Genomic DNA, 18,703 nt, shown 5'->3' with positions numbered 1-18,703 from the left:
AATCTGTGTTTAGAATGCGTTAAATACTTTTTAATGCTAGCTGATTTAGACAGAATAAAGAGGAAATGAAAGCAAAAGTTCCCAACCTTCAAAATAAGGAGAAAACAGGGAGCATATCTGAAATGGAGCCTGAGGAGGTGTGGATGGGCTTCTGTAACTCACTCAATATTTACTCAACAGGAAAAGTCAAATAATCATTTTCGGATATAATTGTAATTTGAAAAACCATTAAAAATCATTTGCTACTAATCTCGCTACAGAGACTTTTTTTGTCCTCCCCATGAAACAGTGTCAATAGCTTTGGAATTGGAACTCACACTGAGATTTAAAGAAAAAAAAGAAAGAAAGAAAGTCACATTTGCACACAGAACACATTAAGCCAACCCCACAGCCAGGACCACTGGAAATAATCAGATCTCCTGGGGAATATGCTCATTAATTTAGCTCCAACTCAGAACGATTGCTCAACTATCTAGCACACGTCCCTATAATCTGATAATTATGTCTTAGAGTTAAATTTTTTGTCTTTTTTTTTCTTCCAGGTATCCAGCTTCAACATTTGGGAGCTTAATTTAAAGCATGTTTTTGTCCTTTTATGAGAAGACTAAACTAATCCAGATGGTTTAACAAACTTTAGTCCTTTGACAAGAAGAACAGTCGTTACCTTCTGTGTGGGCTTCATGATGCTTAGAAAGGAAGCTGAGGAAGAGCATAGATTGCATCCGCAATCCTGTCTTCTTTGAGTCAGCATGCCGGACCAAGCAGACTTAAAGCCAGATGCTACTTCTTCATTACTTCTTGGGGAAATTATTTGCTCTCTTTGAGCTTACGCCTATTCATGTTGGGAGTATCCATTAAAATAGTTCTCAAATCTTTGAGAACTCCCATTATAAAATACCATAAATGAAAATAGCTTATTATTTATTGAAATTGCTCGTGTACTCCTCAGGAAACAGAACATCCCCTAGATTGAACACTGTCTTCCAGTAGAGCCCAGATACAAAGAGGTCCACAGGAAAAGCACTGCTGCTTCAGCCTGCCTACCTGCCCATCTACCCTCCTTGCTGGTGCCAAAGAAATGTTACAATTCTAAACATGTATACACCAAAGACTAGGGCACACAGGTTCCTAAAAGAAGCACTACTACAGTTAAAATCACATGTCGTGCCCCACCCCCTCCCAGCCCTGGGGCACCTGGAAGAAAGATATCCAGATACACAGAACCACTCTAGGTGAATATGTGATGGGAAGAAGGGAAAGAAGAAGTGTGTGGTAGAAAGACAGAAGAGAAAACAAAGTCAAGCAATGTGTACGCTGTGGAGAGAAGTAGAACAAGTGGATATGAATAGCCAGAACAACCACCTGGGGCCGTGATGATGTCTGGGCCCATGCTGCCACCAAGGGCCATCCATGTCTGGTGCCACAGTCCTACCATAACCAGGGTCTGTGCTGAAGTCTGTGGCCCAAGTTACCATCAAAAGCCATCCAACTGTCACTTGTCTGGGATGCCACCTGAGACCATGTAGATGTCTGAGGGCCATGCTACCACTGAAGAACTTGCTGATCTGAGAAGCCTGTGCTACCATATAAAACTACGGTGATGTCTTCACCTGGGCTATGCTGAGAGCCATGCCTAGGTCTATAGTCCTGCTGTAGCTGCAGTCTGTGTCAATGTCTATGGCTTAAGTTACTGCCAAAGGTCATGCGGATATCAGTGGTCTGGGCTGCCACCTGAGACCATATGGATGTCTGAGGGCTCTGCTGTCACCAGCGGACATACTGATCTGAGTAGCCTGTGCTGCCACCTGAGGCCATAATGATATCTGGGTCCGTGCTGCTGCAAGAGGCCATGTCTGGGTCCATGGTCCTATTTACAGCCGGGGTCTGTGTTGATATCGGAGGCTCATGTTACCACCAAAGGCAATGTGGGCATCCCTGGTCTCGGTTGCTACACGAGGCAATGTTGATGCCCAAGAACTGTGCTGCGCTGTCCCTGCCCCTCCGTTGAAGCAAGAGAACTGCCCCTGCCCCTCTACTGGGCAGCAATGAAGAGCTAGCTCTGGTGATGTGGATACAAGAGCGCTGGCCCCGCCCCTCAAAGGCTGCAGCACTCAGGAGCATGGCCCTGCACCTTACCTGAATAGCACAATAGAGCTGGCCCTAGTAGAAGTGGTTTGGGTGAGTCAGGACCAAGGGCCTGAGCAGAGGAGAGCTGGCCCTGCCCCTTACCTGGGCACAGTAGGAGAGCTGGTTTTGGTGATGTGGATATAGGAGAACTGGTGGTCTAACCAATTCAGCTTCCATTCAGGCCCAGATCCAGGGCTTTGTGTTGGCTCACTCAAACATCCACCCCATCTACGAGCTGCTAGAGCACATGAAGGAGGCCAGTCCTGCAGATCCAAAGCCACAGCGTCTTTATGGCACAGAGCAACAACGGGATGTCTGAGCAGTTTCCATGGCAAGACTTTTGTTTGTTTTCTTTTGGAGGGGGATGTTACAAGGGAAGAAGGCAGATATGAAGGGACAAGGAGATGACTGGGAATGGAGTGCATGATGTGAAATTCACATAGAATTAATAAAATTTGAATGACACCCACATAGTGATACTGGGTGATTTGAATAACTATGTCTCGCCAATAGACAGCTCATCAGACAAAATCTAAACAGAGGTAAATGATGTCATAAAGCAAGAGGATCAGCCGCTATTTATAGAACATTTCACCAAAACACAAAAGAATAAACTTTCTCTGTAGCTCATGAAACTTTCTCCAAAAATGATCACATACTTGGACATAAAATACTTCTTGACGGATTAAAAAAAAATTGCAATGACATCCTGAATCCTATCTGATCACCATGGGTTAAAGCTGGATATCAAGAACAGAAACTTACAAACTCGTGGAAACTAAGCAACTCGCTACTGGATGAAAAATGGGAAAAGACAGAACTTAAGAAAGAAATTTAAAACTCTTTAGAATTAAATGAAAACACAATATATCTGGATTTATGGGACACAATGAAGGTGATTCTACAAGGAAAGTTCATAGCACTAAATGCCTCTATTTAAAAAAAAAATTAGAGAAGTTGCATACTAGTATCTGAATGGTATACAACAGTCAAAAGGAAGAAATCATACCCAAAGGAAGGGGTAGAAATGATCAAATTCATGACTGAAATCAATACAACAGAAACAAACAAAAATATATAAAGAATCAATGAAATGAATACTTTGTTCTTTGAGAAAATGCCTAAGATTGTTAAATTCTTAGTCAATTTAAATAAAAGGTGGAGAGAGAAAATCCAAATTAACAAAATCAGCAATAAAAGGGGAACATAACAACAGTCAAGGAAGAAACCCAAAAGATCATAAGGGCATGCTTTAGAAACGTGTACTCACCAAATCAGAAAACAGATGAAATGGATAACCTTCTCGATATACACCACCTCCCAAAGTTAAATCAAGATCATATAAGCAATTTGAACAGAACTATTAACTCCTAGTGAAAAAAGAAGCAGTCATTAAACGTCTTCCAACAACTACAACAACAAAAATCTAGGACCAGATGGACTTTACCAGACTTTCAAAAACTTACCACAAATATTTTTCAAATTGTTTGACGAAAAGAAAAGCAGAAAGGTTATTGCCTAACTCTTTGTTATACATTTATTTTCTCATATTAATACATCCTGATTAGAGCTTCCCCTTCCTTTACTCATCCCATTTTCTTTCCACCTCCCTTCCCATCTAGAACCTTCCTTTTCTGTCTTTCAATAGAAAACAAACATGTTTTTCTTTTGTTTTTTAATGTGATAATTTGTTAGTGTCATGCATACTTTTTTATTGGATATTTTTTGACTTACGTTTCAAAAGTTATCCCCTTTCCCCCACCCAACCACCCACCCCTTCCCACCTCCACGCCCTGACATTCCCCTATACTGGGTGTCCAGTCTTAGCAGGTCCAAGGGCTTCTCCTCCCATTGGAGCCCAACACAGCTATCCTTAACTACATGTGCAGCTGGAGTCATGAGTCTGTCCATGTGTAGTCTTTGGGTTGTGATTTAGTCCCTGGAAGCTCTGGTTGGTTGGTATTGTTCTTCTGGGGTTGCAAGCCCCTTCAGCTCCTTCAATCCTTTCTCTAACTCCTCCAATGGGGACCGAGTTCTCAGTTCAATGGTTGACTGCTAGCAACCAACCTATGTATTTGTCATGCTCTGGCTGAGCCTCTCAGGAGACAGCTATATCAGGCTCCTGTCAGCATTAACTTCTTGGCTTCATCAATATTGTCTAGGTTTGGTGACTGCATATAAATGGGCTGGATCCCCAGGTGGGGTAGGCTCTGAATGGTCACTCCTTCAGTCTCTGCTCCAAACTTTATCTCCATATCTTCTCCTATGAATATTTTTGTTCCCCCTTTTAAGGACTGAAGCATCTGCACTTTGGTCATCCTTGTTCTTGAGCTTTGTGAAGTCAGTGGATAGTATCTTGGGTAATTTGAGGTTTTGGGCTAATATCTACTTATCAGTGAGTACATACCATGTGTCTTCTTTTGTGATTCAGTCACCTTACTCAGGATGATATTTTCTAGTTCCAACCATTTGCCTATGAATTTCATGAGGTCATTGTTTTTGATAGCTGAGTAATAGTCCATTGTGTAGATGTACCACATTTTCCATATCCATTCCTCCATTGAAGGGCATCTGGGTTCTTTCCAGCTTCTGGCAATTATAAATAAGGGTGCTATGAACAGAGTGGAACATTTGTCCTTGTTATATGTTGGAGCATCTTTTAGGTATATACCCAGGAGTGGTATAGCTGGGTCCACAAATAGTACTATGTACAAGTTTCTGAGGAACCTCCAGACTGATTTCTAGAGGGGTTATACCAGTTTGCAATCCCAGCAACAATGGAAGAGTGTTCCTCTTTCTCCACATCCTCACAAGCATCTGCTGTTACCTGAGTTTTTGCTCTTAGCCACTCTGACTGGTGTGGGGGGGAGGTGGGGAAGGGATGGGAGTGGTCGAATGTCAGGGCTGTTTTGATTTGCATTTCTTTAGGTAGTTCTCAGCCTTTTGATATTCCTCAGCTGAGAATTCTTTGTTTAGCTCTGTACCCCTTTTAATAGGATTATTTGACTGTCTGGGGTCTAAATTCCTGAGCTCTTTGTATATTTTGGATATAAGCCCTCTATCAGATGTAAGATTGATAAAGATCTTTCCCAATCTGTTGGTTGCCATTTTGTTCTAATGACAGTGTCCTTTACCTTACAGAAGCTTTGCAGTTTTATGAGGTCCCATTTGTCGATTCTTGATCTTAGAGAATAAGTCATTGGTGTTTTGTTCAGGAAATTTTCCCCAGTGCCCATGGGATCAAGACTCTTCCCCACTTTTTCTTCTATTATTTTGAGTGTATCTAGTTTTATGTGGAGGTCCTTGATCCACTTGGACTTAAGCTTTGTACAGTGCAATAAAAATGAATTGATTTACATTCTTCAACATGCTGACTTCCAGTTGAACAAGCATCATTTGTTGAAAATGCTACCTTTTATCCACTGGATGATTTTAGCACCTTTGTCAAAGATCAAGTGACAATAGGTGTGTGGGTTCATTTCTGGGTCTTCAATTCTATTTCATTGATCTACCTGCCTGTCTCTATACAAATAACATAGAGTTTTAATCATGATTGCTCTGTAATAGAGCTTGAGGTCAGGGATAGTGATTCCTCCAGAACTTCTTTTATTGTTGAGGATATTTTTGTTATCCTGGGTTTTTTGTAATTCCAAATGAATTTGCAAATTTTTCTATCTAACTCTATGATGAATTGAATTGGGATTTTGATGGGGATTGCATTAAATCTGTAGATTGCTTTTGGCAAAATGGCCATTTTTACTATATTAATCCTGCCAATCCATGAGCATGGGAGAGCTTTCCATCTTCTGAGATCTTCTTCAATTTCTTTCTTCAGAGACTTGAAGTTCTTTTCATACAGATCTTACACTTGCTTGAGTAAAATCACACTGAGGTATTTTATGTTATTTGGGACTATTGTGAAGGATGTCATTTCCCCAGTTTCTTTCTCAGCATGTTTATCCTTTGAGGCGAAGAAGGCTACTGACTTGTTTGAGTTAATTTTATATCCAGCCACTTTGCTGAAGTTGTTTATTAGACTTAGTAGTTCTCTGGTGGAACTTTGGGGTCACTTAAGTACACTATCATATCATCTGCAAATAGTGATATTTTGACTTCTTCCCTTCCAATTTGTATTCCTTTGACCTCCTTTTGTTGTCTGATTGCTCTGTCTAGGACTTTGAGAACTATATTGAATAAGTAGGGAAAGAGTGGGCAGTCTTGTCTAGTCCCTGATTTTAGTGGTGTTGCTTCAAGTTTCTCTCCATTTAGTTTGATGTTGGCTACTCATTTGCTCTATATTGCTTTTACTATTTTTAGGTCTGGGCCTCGAATTCCTGATCTTTCCAAGACTTTTAACATAAAAGGGTGTTGGATTTTGTCAAATGCTTTCTCAGAGTCTAATAAGATGATTATGTGGGGTTTTTTCCCTTTGAATTTGTTTACATAGTGGATTACATTGATGGATTTCTATATATTGAACCATCCCTGCGTTCCTGGGATGAAGCCTACTTGATCATGATGGATGATCATTTTGATGTGCTCTTGGAATCAGTTTGCAAGAATTATATTGAGTATTTTTGTGCCAATATTCATTAGGGAAATTGGTCTGAAGGTCTCTTTATTGGGTCTCGGTGTGCTTAGGTATAAGCATAATTGTGTCTTCAAAGAAGGAATTGGGTAGTGCCTCTTCTGTTTCTATTTTGTGGAATAGTTTGAAGCTTATTGGTATTAGGTCTTCTATGAAGGTCTGATAGAATTCAGCACTAAATCCATCTTGTCCTGGGCTTTTTTTGTTTGGGAGACTTTTTTTTTCCTTTCTTTTTTTCCCCCGGAGCTGAGGACCGAACCCAGGGCCTTGTGCTTCCTAGGCAAGTGCTCTACCACTGAGCCAAATCCCCAACCCCTGTTTGGGAGACTTTTAATGACTGCTTCTATTGCTTTAAGAGTTATAGGACTATTTAGATGGTTTATCTGATCCTGATTTAACTTTGGTACCTGGTATGTGTCTAGAATTTTGCCTATTTCATCCAGATTTTTCCAGTTTTGTTGAATATAGGCTTTTGTAGTAGGATCTGATGATTTTTTGAATTTCCTCAGATTCTGTTGCTATGTCTCTCTTTTCATTTCTGATTTTGTTGATTTGGATACCCTCTCTTTGCCCTCTGGTTAGGCTGGCTAAGGGTTTATCTATCTTGTTGATTTTCTCAAAGAACCAGCTCCTGGTTTTGTTGATTCTTTATACAGTTCTTTTTGTTTCTACTTGATTGATATCAGCCCTGCTTTCGATTATTTCCTGCCATCTACTCCTCTTGGGTATATTTGCTTCTTTTTGTTCTAGAGCTTTTAGGTGGACTGTCAAGCTGCTAATGTATGCTCTCCCCAGTTTCTTTTTGGAGGCACTCAGAGCTATGAGTTTTCCTCTTAGCACTGCTTTCATTGTGTCCCATAAGTTTGGATATGTTGTGACTTCATTTTCATTAAATTCTAAAATGTCTTTAACTTCTTTTTTTCTTGCTTGAGCAAGTTGCCATTGAGTAGAGCATTGTTCAACTTCATGTGTATGTGCCTTTCTGCCTTTTTTGTTGTTATGGAAGACAAGCCTTAGCTCATGGTGATCTGATAAGATGCATGGGATTATTTCAATCTTCTTGTATCTGTTGAGGCCTGTTTTGTGACTGATTATATGGCCAAGTTTGGAGAAAGTATCATGAGGTGCTGAGAAGAAGGTGTATTTGTTTGTTTTAGGATGAAATGTTCTATAGATATCGATCAAATCCATTTGGTTAATAACTTCCATTAGGCTCTCTATGTCTCTATTTATTTTCTGCTTCCATGATCTGTCCATTGCTGAGAGTGGGGTGTTGAAATCTCCCACAATTATTGTGTCAGGTGCAATGCATACTCATCTAAATCCAGGAACATGCTTGACAATGCCAGGAATGGCCTAGCACCAAGGCCCTGGAGAAGCTGCAGTTTTGGATCCTGGGAACTTGGTTTTCCCATCTTGGATGACTGCAGTCATCATGGGAGATATCCCGTGCTCCATTTGTCCAACATGGCTGATAAACTTCCATATAACTTTGTTTCTACTGTACGATAGCTTTCTGCTGACTTTGACACATTTTTCACTTGCAGCCTGTATGCTGTATCTCCTAATGAGTTTATTTGGCATAGACATAGCTTGTGCAAGACATGCTGACCCTAACCTTCCCTATAATAGAACAATATTATATGTTGCATAATCCCCGTATACCTAAAGACCCTTACCCAACAACCTGTTGCTGGTCCATGTCAACCAATACCAGAGGAAGCTCTCCAAAGCATATTCCTTCTGCAGTGATTTTAAAAACACAATCCCCTTCAAATGGTGCTTAGTTTTGACTGCTTTAGGATGATTTCTCTGCCCCTACCATGCACAACTTCCCTGGGACTCCTGCTTTTTGGTATAGGATGATATCCATGGCTACAATTTATTACAGCAAAGCCACACAACCTGATCTATAAGGAGAAATATGGCATCCAGTCTAGAGACTTCTATGTGAATCTTTCCAAAGTTGACCCTCTTCTTTCAGTAAAATACAGCTATGAAATAGAGTATGGAGTGTCTGTGTCCAGTGAAGCCTGTGTACGACCTTCTTATTAAAGGTTTTTATTAAGAAAAATTATGTAGGTATCAATTTTTAGCCACAGCAACCAGTATTTTAAACTATCTATTGAAAGCAGATAGTCTGCATAAGTTGCAGCATCTAGGTAGAAGGGTACAGTAATCCCATTATCCATGGGAACAACCCAAAGCCAAGTTCCCAGATGCCAGCCCTGCCACTTGCTGGCTGTGTGTCATGAGCCCTTTTTAATTCCATTTTTCTCCCTCACTGATCAGGTGATGTAATAAGGAACAGAAGACCTAGTCCTCACAAAGTATTTAGCACAATACCTGACAGGTAACATTCTGTGCAAGTTATTATTCCTATAAAATAGAACAAAATTATGTTAGACGCATTGTAATAAATCAAAGCTATATGAGAATTTTTGCCTGGGAAGAAATACGCAGGCTCCTTGCTAATAAGCATCGGTGTTCTGTCTATGCATCTGTGTCTGTGGTCTTGTTGCTGCTTTTGTTCGAGGCACATTTATTTAATAATGGTCCTGTAACCACATCCACAAGAGCTGAGAAACAGCAATTGTTAGAAGAAGAAACACACACACACACACACACACACACACACACACACACACACACACACACACAGAGGCTAGTCATTTAATGATCCTCAAACTTGCAAGAGATTCCGTTTGAATTGCAATGTGAACGTTTGCTGTCCGGAGCTCTGAGAAAGGAGATGCTGCAGAAGGAAATGATCCGAGCAGGGTGGCAAGGTCACTCCTCGCATCTGTCCTCGTTTCATAAATGGGAAACATGCCTTCTATGCATCACATTTTAGTGCCAGATACTGGGCTCTATGCCTTTATTTCACTTAACTTCACAACAAACCGTATGACTTACATTTTCATTACTCTAATTGCATAGATGAGAAAACGAAAATGTGGGCAGCATGCCAGAACCCCCAGTGGGGGCGAGTCTTAGGAATTCAAACTCAAAATGACAACTCAGAGACAGGGCCCTTCCCCACTGTGTAGTCCAGATTCCCTGAGTCTCAAAGAGCTTTGTGTACCCACGGAGTCCACTGATGCTAATTCTCTCATTGTAACTGAATCCAGGCATTCATGTCAAAATAAAGGAAAGCAGACTCACATTAACCAAGGATTTAGGAGTCAGGCAAAGGTCTCTAATGAAGATTCTTCTTCTTTTTTAAATAGGCTTCTCCAAAAGATGAATTCTATTTAATCCCCTTGCTGTAGTTATTTTCATATACGGCTTTTATGAGAGGTGATCTGTTAGGAAGTAAAAATTTCAATAAGAAAGGAGAATAAAATATGTTATTTGGAAAACTAGACAGATGGTTTTAACCAGACTTCCTTTCGCCAGAGAGATAAATTCTTCGCATTCATTGTCTCCAGTCTTGCCTCTAGCTGTATTCAAGGTTTGTAACATCCACACACAAACATATACTCAGCTGCAAAGGAAAGAATGCAGGAAATTCAAAGTAACATCATTCTAAGCCCCCGGGGTGTGGTCAGTGAGTCAGTGCATTCCAAGGCCAGATTCCTTGGTCTACCATGTAAAAAAGTGCTCAAGACCTCAACCCTCCTGAGCCCAGTGCTTCCATTTCAAGACCACTTTTATAATGAAGGACAATGATAAGACAGTAGAAAGGGAAGATCAGGATTTAGCATGGATCCTGTGGGGGTAACAACAGCTTGAGAATCTGCTCTGCAAAAAAATTAAAAATAGGAATGTAAAATATACCAAAAAAAAAAGGCAGCCTCAAGTAACTGCAGTCATTCAGCAGACTTGCAAATGTTGGAAACTGAGGTAGTTTCTGACTTAAGGAAAGTAACAACTTTCACAAACTATGCTTTACTCATGGGACCTTAACTATGTAAAATGTTCCAGAAGTTGTCAGTTTAAAAATAGAAACCTCCTTGGGGCTTTGGGGAAAATTTTGGAACAATGTTTAAAAGGCAATTATGCACCATCATCACCATGGGGTTGGTGGGGGCAGGGCGATAACTAGAGAGTACTTCCAATGTAGTTCTACTGAACACTGCTATGGATGTTAAATTTCTCTTTAAACTCCCAGCAGAGGAAGCCATGCTTCACACAGAAATCTCTAACTAGCTGTGTGTAGAAGAGGACACTCAACACAGACAGATGATATAAAAATTAGACATATAGGCGTAATTGTAGCTATAAGCTTTATCATTACAACTGAAAATAAAGTTCATTCTCCCTGCAACATTGGCTTATTTTCAGGAAAAAAAAAAGCATCTTAAAATTTTAACTCCATAAAATTGTTGCAGACTTTTATTAAACTCATGTCCAATAACAAGAACCATTTTTAGCCTGGTCTTTATCAGTCAGTCTTTGCCAGAGATGTATAAACATTCGGAAACATAGGAGAACGGGCACAGGGAACCACATTGGAGACAGCTTTAGGCAGAACAAGAGAGGGATCATCAAACAAAAATTGGTATCTTCCTCCTACCCTGAATGGATATTTGTGTGGATGTGTCACTGTAAAAGTCATCAATGTATACAATTTCTTTGTTATCATAGTCCAGATGACAGAGTTCTGAGGTAGGATACCTGTTATCATAGCATAATTATTTCTAGTGTCCCTTGACTCTCAAAAATGTTCTAGTTCAGATATAGCACCTTAACTCAGATATTATTCTAGAAATTGCTATAGTGACATATAACATGGCCATATAAGAATATGAATATACACATCCTATGCTCTCACTCAAAAACCACCTCTTAGTATGAGTCTAAAACCAAATAGTGCTTGTCTTACTATAACATCCTAGTAAGGAGTGGGGGAGATACATCAATAACTAAAGTATTCTCTGAACATTGAGGAGGACCAGAGTTCGGATACCCACCCTCCATGTAAATCCCTATGCGGTAAAATTTCGGTAGCCCACATATTGGAGGGCAGAGTCAGAAGATCATACGGTCTTGCTGGTTTGCTCTTCCTGCTAAAATGGTAAGCTCCAGATCTATATGAAAAATGTGGTGGCAGGTACTGGGGGAGATAACTTAGAATTTAAGAGCTCTGACAGAAGACCCCAGTTCAGTTTCCAGGACCCATGTCAAGTGGCTCACAACCATTTGTTTCTCCATCTATCTGACCTCTGTGGACGTGTACACACACACACACACACACACACACACACACACACACACACAAATTAAAAATACAATAAATATATAAGGATAGAGAGTAATTGAGGAAGCATCTCAACATCAGCCCATGGCTTCTCTAGGGACCTGCACTGGCGAGCACACTTGCCCACAAATTGTCCCAGAACATAAATGGCATTTAACTAGGTTCAATAATAACTGTCTCTATTATTGTTTGTCATGAGGTAATGGCTCAATAAGATGGGTTTTATGAGTTACAATAGTCTTCTTCTTTCTGGATTAGGGATCTGCACACCATACCCATGGGCCATGCTGCTCGGAAGCTGCTATGAGGCTCTATCACTCTTCATGCCCATCTCATAGAGGAAATCATAATCACACCAGCAGCATATTAGTGATTCGGATAAAACAAACATGGTTCATTTTTAGTTCTCTTTCCTCTTTGACACTGAATTCAATATACTAGAATGTGTGTTATTTAACACTCCCTGTGTGATTCTCTCAATCTTTGAAGAGAAATAAGAGTAGAGACTACAGGGTAAAAAAGAATGTCTGCCTCCTGACAGCAGGTGAACAGAAGAAACAGAAAAATTATGGAATGCTTACTAAATGAAAGGTATTTTACAAGTCTTTCCTGCATTGATACTCATCTTTGAGGGATGGCTTCAGTAATGGGGGAATAAAAGAAACCCCACCAGGGGTACCGAGCCTTTTAACATTTCTACATGACTGACCTATCTTCAAACATGCTGGGCTGTGTTGATAGCTACCACAGAGAGACACCAAATCAACAGTATTTGAAACAATTCCTTTGAGGTAAATCCAGAAACTCCATGAACAACTCTTGAATCCTACACGAGCATAAGATAACCATGGACCCTGTGTGTCTCAGTGAGTAGACCCACGAAATAATTCCTAGGTACAAGCAGCAACTCAGGGAAGGAAAGAAGTCTGAGACACAGGTCTAGCATTTATTTCCTGGGTAAACTGCAAAAGGAACTAGTGTCTCCCTTATCTGGATATTAACTCTGACAAGATGTTACCCAAAAAGAACACATGCTCACCATTTCTCATCACTTCCTTCTGAGCTTAAGAAGGAAAGAAAATATAAAACTCCTTAACTTCTGGATTCTCATTGGGAAGAGAATGAGTTGAGTCAGGTGTGCAATATTCTCAGCTCTTCAGGGGTCTCAGGAAAGTACGAGTTTATTTCTCACCCAATTTAGGCTGCTAATGTGACCTGGCACATAGTATTTACCTGAAAACCACTGAGAATAAAAAGACATAGGCTCTGAGGTCTTGAGATGTTCCACGGGACTCAAAAACGGCAAAGACAAGCCAGTGAACCCGGGGAGCAACTCTCTGGATAGAAAAAAGGCAGCAGGAAGGCATGTGTGCAATGTCCCACCTTCTCCAGAGACTTCTAATCTCTGATGTGACTTCAAGTCACACTCTACTTGGCAAGAGTGTGCTGAGAACAAAAGAGTTGAACTTCCCATCAGAATTCAAGATAGCATGCACTACTGCACAGAAAGAACAAAAAAGTTTTGAGGGAGAGTGAAGGAGAGGGAAAGAGAGGGAAAGAAGAGAGAGAGGGAAATTGAAAATGGGGAATTACCATTACATTCACAATACAATACAACCCCAAAAACAATCTGAGAGCCGGATAATGGTAAAGCTGCATCTTTGTGTGAAGTAGGTGAAGACTGGGGGAAAAATGCTCTTTTCTAATGTGTGCATCTGAGCATATGGCCATGGGAAACACATACTAACCTAGAGAAATAAAGTAGCTTCCTAGAAATCTGCCATAAATAAATGAAAAGATGCAAGTTTTCTGACAATGAATCCAGAGGGATCTTCATAACCACTCATGTAGTGGGACAGCACACAAGCCAGTGAGACTTTAAATAGAGAGAAAGAATCCCATGCACCAAACACAGATCTTTGGTGCTGAAGAAAACTATAATTGGTTTGAAAAATCCAGTACGGGACTCTAAGAGCAAACTCGATGGTACAGAAGAGATGGCTTTACAATCATCTTCCAAGGGGACGAAAAATAAGAAAGACTGAACAAAGGGGATAAAGAGGGAAGAACGTCTAAAAAACTATGAGATACTGTAGTGTGTCTACATGTGGTGTGTGGGGGAAGAGAGTGTGTGTGTGCGTGTGTGTGCAAGTGGGTGAGTGTGTATGTGTATGAGTGTGTGCATGCATGTGTGTGAGTGTTCCTCAGAAAGACATCAAAAGAGAGAAAACTTATTGGAAGTTTATGACATGTGCTGTAACATGGACGAACCTTAAAGATACTGCACTAAGTGAAATAAAACATTCATGGAAGGACAAATACAGATGATTTTACTACCCCTGTGGGGTACTTAAAATAGCTAAACTTATAAAAGCAGGAAATAGAATGATAGCTGTTAAAAGAAGAAAGCAGGGTTACTATGCGGTAGGCATAGAATCTTAGGCATGCAAAGATCAAACATTCCAGAGAGCTGCTATACAACCATGTGGATATAATTAGCAATGTACACTAATTGCCTAGAAATTAATTAGCCAAATACATTTAATGTGATCATTTTAACCACATCGAAAAAGATTCTCCGACCTAAGACCCTTATGACTTAAGCAACATACTTTTCCTTATTTCATAACTAGCTAAGCTGAAACACAAAAATTCAATTAACTCTCTGCCTTGGCTACACTCCCTGTTACTCTGATAAAATGCTCTGACAATCAACCTCAGGGAGAAAGGTTTATTTTGGTTCACAGCACCAAGTTACACTCCGTAAGGATAAGGAAGTGATGGAGCGCTTGAGGGAGCCTGGCCATATTGTATCCACGGTCAAGAAGCAAAATGATGAATGCTTGGGCTCAGCTCATTTTCTTTTGTGTATCATCCTAAGATTCCAGAGCAGAAAGTGATGAATGGGTCTTTCCACTTCCAATAACCTAAACAAGATAATCCCTTCAAACATGTCCAGTTTCTCACTTGATTCAAGATTCCGTAAAGTTGATAGTTGATCATTAGCCATCGCGATCCTCCCTTTGTTAAGTACACACTCAATCATGTCACTTTAAATCGTAGTCTCCCCCCTCTTGTCTCCTACACTTTATTTTTATGATGTCATAATGCAAGATGCAGGTTCAAAAGTTTGTATAATCTTTATCAATTTCAACAGATTAAACATCCAAAGTCCGTTTTCAAATGGAACTCAAGGAAATCTGTCAACTGTAGCCTCTTATTTAAAAAAAGTTTCACATTTCCCACATACAGTTGCATAAACATTTCCATTCCATAATAGAAAAACCAGAACATTGTAAGAAGCAAACAGACCAAACCAAACCAAAAATCTAGCAGGAACACCAAATGTTACAATTCCATGTCCAGCATCCTGAACATCTAATGTAAACATCCGAGTCCAAAGGGTCAAGGTTGAAAGCATGATACATCTTTCCTATTGTCCCAGTGTAAGTCAGGAAATTTCAGTTTGGGTAATCTCTTTAACGATTGCACTTACTTTCTCCATTTTAAGATTTATTCTATGTGATGAGTATTTGCCTGCATGTGCATGCATGAATCATTTGTATGTCTGGTGCCCTTAGAAGTCAGAAACATAGGATTCCACGGAACTGTATTTCAGGATGGTAATGAGCTATATAGATGCTTGGAATCAAAACTGGGTCCTTTGCAAGAGCAGCAAATGCTCTTAAGCATGGAACCATCTCTCCAGTCCCTACGGCAGCTTTTACAGCACCACCCTGAATGATCTCAGGTTTGACATTTCCTCTTCCAAAAAACTTAGTCATTTGCCCTTGAATTCCACTTCCCTTGAGTTAAGATACAGGCAGAATGAAACTAAAGTCTTTCCGAAACATCACATAGATGTTTCTGATATTGCAGCTCCTGATAAGATATTCCAGGTCCCGATAAAAGTACTTGTTTGCCTCATGAACCAGGCCCCCGCTGTCTCTGTTTTTCTCTTCATTCTCATTTTCCTAGTTCTCAGCAAAATGACTTTGCTTACAGCTCTTGAAGGCTTTTCTAGTCCACGTTTCTCCTCCTAACCAACTCCACTGGCCTAAGAAATGCATGGCCAGGTTTATCACAATAATAACCCCAGTCCCTGGTACCAATCTTTTTCTGTTTCTAGTTAGTATCCAAGGTGCTGCAATAAAATAATTGCACAAAATAAATGACAGGGAGGGAGGATTTATATTTAGTTGGTCCCAATTCCATCCTCATTCAGGTTCTCAGGACAGGGGTGGGTTGAAGCCAGATTCTTGACCAAATATATGAATAATCCTAGTCTAGTTCCTAATAGATTCCTTGTTGTCCTCTAAAGCATCATGAGCTGAGCCTCCACTGTCCATGTTTATCTCAGCATCTTCCAAGCTCTACGAGAATTGATCTGCTTCCAACATACTAGAGTTTTTCTTGCCCAGAACACCAAACTCTTCCACATTCTAGCCACGAAAGAGTTCCAAAGATCCCAGAACCGCATGGTTGGGTTTGTCACAGAATGATCCCAACCCTAGTGCTTGATTTAGTTATATTTCCAATCAATACAGCAAAAATAATTTGACAAAAGTAACTTCAGAAATAAAGGGTTTATTTTGACTTGCAAGTCAAAGGTATTGTCAATCATGGCAGGGAAATCAAGGTAGAAAGAACTTGAAGCCACTGGCTACATTGCATCTATATCGGGAAATAGGAAGGGACGAAAGCCTCCTCAGTTCCTTCTCTCTACTTCTATACTCTAGGGTCCCCCCTGGAGCATAGGAGCTCAGCACCACCACAGTGGGTGGGTCTTCCAAGCTCAGTTAAGCTGATCAAGATAATTCCTCTTAGACATTCCCAAGGACCCCTCTCTCAGAAAATTCTAAATCTCATTACATTGGCAACTAAGATTAACCATCGAGTTTGCCTTAGGTCATATAACTGAGTAGTGGAGCCAGGACCTTAACTCATTTTAATCCAAAAGTTCCTATCTTCATTGCTTGTTCCAACTGTTAAAGAGGTGGGGTGACAAAGCACTCAATTGACAGGCAGTTTGGCTTCCCCAGGCATGAGTTAACCATCCATGTTTGTAGGTCACCATCCTAAACAAGCTAAGGACCATAGGACATATAAACGAGACAGTATATATAGAGCAAGCATGGTTAAGTCAACTATAGACTAAAACCACTAGGGAGGTTTAAAATTATGCAGATGAGTGGGTCTTACATTTGAATTTAATTGTTCTGGGCCCCAGTTGGATATAAGGATTTTTTCAGATAACTCCAGATAATTGGGATGTGTAGTCACTGATACCGATCAAATATTAACTTGGAGAGAATAGATATTTCAGAATTCATTTAGTTCAATCGAACAGGTAAGATAGGTCTGAGGGCTATGTGGCCAGCGTAGGCTAGAGTAGGCAAAGAAAGTTGCATGAAAACTTAAATTGGGAAGCCGAGCCCATATGAAGTTTGAATGGGTGACGGAGAGAATATAGATCAGTTAAAAAATGGCAGAATTGGTCTTGCTTAGATGGAGACCAGAGTGCAGCTAAGCATATGCTTCCCTCGCCAGCACAGAAGTTTCTTGAAACTAGAGCTCAGCCAGATTTACCGGTTCCATCTGGTCTACAGCTGCTTCTGCTAATCATATGGGTTTGTCTGTTGCCAAAACAACAAGATTTCTGATAAGTAATTGAACACTGTGGACTCAGCCCCAGTTCAAGCTTTGAATCTGGGATTCATCACTGAACATTACTTGAACTCCACAAGAGTCAAGGAAACTAGTAAAGTATTCACTCATTTTCCCTTCCATCCAAACCATAACTCTTAGTTCTAGAAGAAATGAATAGATCTATAGTCTAAATACTTGAACATATTTCTTAGGAATATCATGACTAGTGTGTTCTAGTTATTTCTCATTCCTGTTTTCTCCTGGCTGTTCTAACATCAGACTTATCACTTAGCATCAGCTGGGACCTGAAAGCCATTGTCAAAAAACTTCCAGACTCAACACTATGAAACAAGATCTACTTAAGTCTTCCCCAATTACTGACATAATGAAAGTATATTCGGTTTTATGGATAGATCACCAAGTAAAATGAAGAAATGCATGCAGTATATCTAAGGGAGATAGTTTGACAAATATGATTAGGATCATGGCCTATTACCTTACCAGGTCATAAATTAAATTTATGACAAGTAAGTGTCCAAGTACCATGGACACCACTTTATTTACTATATTTGTATGAGTTCAAGCATCATCCAACAATTAATGTACCTTTGCCCACAAAGGTCACATCATCCAAGTAAAGGAAAGAAGACCGAAGAAACCTAAGTACTAGCCCTGATTCCTTTGAACTTGACTAATTGCTTCAGATTTTAGTTTCTTCTTCCCTGAGGTATGGGGACAGCACAAACAACTGCTGGGACCACTCCAGCGCTGCAAGTCCTGGAATCTTGGATATAAACCACTAAATTTCCTGAAGGATCTTCTACCCTGCAACAACAAAAAAATGCTTTCAGGGCCTGCAGAAAATCCTAGGCAAGTAAGACTCAAGACTAAATACAATTACCCTACTAACTTGCAACTTATTTTTTTTTCTGAATCTCTAGTTTTGTTCTGATATTCACTCATTCTAAGCCCACGTTGCTAAAATATGAGAAGGTCATGTTCTTAGAAGATAACCTGCAAATATAACCCCTCATGGACCATGTGTTACACTGCTCATATCCTGGTATGGTCCCCTCCTACATCTCTTGTGTTTTGCTTTGTTTTCCTTTGTCTTTTTTGTTGTTGTTGTTGTTCTG

The 18,703-nt window shown here is 40.1% G+C and overlaps 1 long non-coding RNA gene across 1 annotated transcript; it reads right to left on the bottom strand.

Moving 5' to 3' along the window:
- Positions 1-2,233: 2,233 nt before the first annotated feature.
- Positions 2,234-10,015, bottom strand: LOC116884650. Its single transcript, XR_004385887.1, has 3 exons — positions 9,881-10,015; positions 3,398-3,497; positions 2,234-2,390 (listed from the first exon to the last, which is right to left on the bottom strand). It is a non-coding gene; the product is annotated as an uncharacterized LOC116884650 (long non-coding RNA).
- Positions 10,016-18,703: the final 8,688 nt, after the last annotated feature.

The sequence above is a fragment of the Rattus rattus genome, chromosome 15, assembly GCF_011064425.1.
Source record: "Rattus rattus isolate New Zealand chromosome 15, Rrattus_CSIRO_v1, whole genome shotgun sequence".
NCBI classification, from domain to species: domain Eukaryota; kingdom Metazoa; phylum Chordata; class Mammalia; order Rodentia; family Muridae; genus Rattus; species Rattus rattus.
Note: the sequence above shows the minus strand (reverse complement) of the source record. Positions and strands in the feature narration are given on the sequence as shown.